This window comes from Rhinoderma darwinii, unplaced genomic scaffold (genome assembly GCF_050947455.1).
Source record: "Rhinoderma darwinii isolate aRhiDar2 unplaced genomic scaffold, aRhiDar2.hap1 Scaffold_713, whole genome shotgun sequence".
NCBI lineage: Eukaryota > Metazoa > Chordata > Amphibia > Anura > Rhinodermatidae > Rhinoderma > Rhinoderma darwinii.
In genome coordinates, this window is record NW_027464274.1 from 84,972 (window position 1) to 88,211 (window position 3,240).

Genomic DNA, 3,240 nt, shown 5'->3' on the forward strand with positions numbered 1-3,240 from the left:
GGAGAAGTGGTACTGTGCGGTGTATATATACAGGAGAAGTGGTACTGTGCGGTGTATATATACAGGAGAAGTGGTACTGTGCGGTGTATATATACAGGAGAAGTGGTACTGTGCGGTGTATATATACAGGAGAAGTGGTACTGTGCGGTGTATATATACAGGAGAAGTGGTACTGTGCGGTGTATATATACAGGAGAAGTGGTACTGTGCAGTGTATATACAGGAGAAGTGGTACTGTGCAGTGTATATATACAGGAGAAGTGGTACTGTGCGGTGTATATATACAGGAGAAGTGGTACTGTGCAGTGTATATACAGGAGAAGTGGTACTGTGCGGTGTATATATACAGGAGAAGTGGTACTGTGCGGTGTATATATACAGGAGAAGTGGTACTGTGCGGTGTATATATACAGGAGAAGTGGTACTGTGCGGTGTATATATACAGGAGAAGTGGTACTGTGCAGTGTATATACAGGAGAAGTGGTACTGTGCGGTGTATATACAGGAGAAGTGGTACTGTGCGGTGTATATATACAGGAGAAGTGGTACTGTGCAGTGTATATACAGGAGAAGTGGTACTGTGCGGTGTATATATACAGGAGAAGTGGTACTGTGCGGTGTATATATACAGGAGAAGTGGTACTGTGCGGTGTATATATACAGGAGAAGTGGTACTGTGCGGTGTATATATACAGGAGAAGTGGTACTGTGCAGTGTATATACAGGAGAAGTGGTACTGTGCGGTGTATATATACAGGAGAAGTGGTACTGTGCAGTGTATATACAGGAGAAGTGGTACTGTGCGGTGTATATATACAGGAGAAGTGGTACTGTGCGGTGTATATATACAGGAGAAGTGGTACTGTGCGGTGTATATATACAGGAGAAGTGGTACTGTGCGGTGTATATATACAGGAGAAGTGGTACTGTGCGGTGTATATATACAGGAGAAGTGGTACTGTGCAGTGTATATATACAGGAGAAGTGGTACTGTGCAGTGTATATATACAGGAGAAGTGGTACTGTGCAGTGTATATACAGGAGAAGTGGTACTGTGCGGTGTATATATACAGGAGAAGTGGTACTGTGCAGTGTATATACAGGAGAAGTGGTACTGTGCGGTGTATATATACAGGAGAAGTGGTACTGTGCGGTGTATATATACAGGAGAAGTGGTACTGTGCGGTGTATATATACAGGAGAAGTGGTACTGTGCGGTGTATATATACAGGAGAAGTGGTACTGTGCAGTGTATATATACAGGAGAAGTGGTACTGTGCGGTGTATATATACAGGAGAAGTGGTACTGTGCGGTGTATATATACAGGAGAAGTGGTACTGTGCGGTGTATATATACAGGAGAAGTGGTACTGTGCGGTGTATATACAGGAGAAGTGGTACTGTGCGGTGTATATATACAGGAGAAGTGGTACTGTGCGGTGTATATATACAGGAGAAGTGGTACTGTGCGGTGTATATACAGGAGAAGTGGTACTGTGCGGTGTATATATACAGGAGAAGTGGTACTGTGCGGTGTATATATACAGGAGAAGTGGTACTGTGCGGTGTATATATACAGGAGAAGTGGTACTGTGCGGTGTATATATACAGGAGAAGTGGTACTGTGCGGTGTATATATACAGGAGAAGTGGTACTGTGCGGTGTATATATACAGGAGAAGTGGTACTGTGCGGTGTATATATACAGGAGAAGTGGTACTGTGCGGTGTATATATACAGGAGAAGTGGTACTGTGCGGTGTATATATACAGGAGAAGTGGTACTGTGCGGTGTATATATACAGGAGAAGTGGTACTGTGCGGTGTATATATACAGGAGAAGTGGTACTGTGCGGTGTATATACAGGAGAAGTGGTACTGTGCGGTGTATATATACAGGAGAAGTGGTACTGTGCGGTGTATATATACAGGAGAAGTGGTACTGTGCGGTGTATATATACAGGAGAAGTGGTACTGTGCGGTGTATATATACAGGAGAAGTGGTACTGTGCGGTGTATATATACAGGAGAAGTGGTACTGTGCGGTGTATATATACAGGAGAAGTGGTACTGTGCGGTGTATATATACAGGAGAAGTGGTACTGTGCGGTGTATATATACAGGAGAAGTGGTACTGTGCGGTGTATATATACAGGAGAAGTGGTACTGTGCGGTGTATATATACAGGAGAAGTGGTACTGTGCGGTGTATATATACAGGAGAAGTGGTACTGTGCGGTGTATATATACAGGAGAAGTGGTACTGTGCGGTGTATATATACAGGAGAAGTGGTACTGTGCGGTGTATATATACAGGAGAAGTGGTACTGTGCGGTGTATATATACAGGAGAAGTGGTACTGTGCGGTGTATATATACAGGAGAAGTGGTACTGTGCGGTGTATATATACAGGAGAAGTGGTACTGTGCGGTGTATATATACAGGAGAAGTGGTACTGTGCGGTGTATATATACAGGAGAAGTGGTACTGTGCGGTGTGTATATACAGGAGAAGTGGTACTGTGCGGTGTATATATACAGGAGAAGTGGTACTGTGCGGTGTATATATACAGGAGAAGTGGTACTGTGCGGTGTATATATACAGGAGAAGTGGTACTGTGCGGTGTATATATACAGGAGAAGTGGTACTGTGCGGTGTGTATATATACAGGAGAAGTGGTACTGTGCGGTGTATATATACAGGAGAAGTGGTACTGTGCGGTGTATATATATATATAATTGGCGTTAGGTTTGTGATGACACTGCAGGACTCTGGGAAAGTTGGGTGATGAGCTGTAATGAAGTATTTGGTTTATACGGTGATTAGTTTCTCTGACGTATTTGCTGTTTCGGCACATTCTGCGCGGCGCGGTCCGACCTTCGCCATAAGAATGTCACCTCCGCTATCTGGGAATAAGGAAAATAAAGGGACGGCCTCTTATTACTGTATACAATGTCTTCCTGCCAGATGTTTCCCTCCTCCTGAGACACATATAGATCTATACTGCGCCCGAATATCAACCCCCGACCCCTGACCGGAATATTGGAGCCGGGATCACACCCAACATCTCCACTGTCCTCGCTGGGGGTTGTACTTGGCAGTGAAATCATTTGACTGTACGTGAGACACGGGTAATGTCACGAAAAATACAGTCTCAGCTGCTGCAGAACCTCTGATAAGAAGGGGGTCATTTATCATCAGTGGTGGTCAGGAAGGTCTCGGCTCCTTTTTCAAAAAGATGTT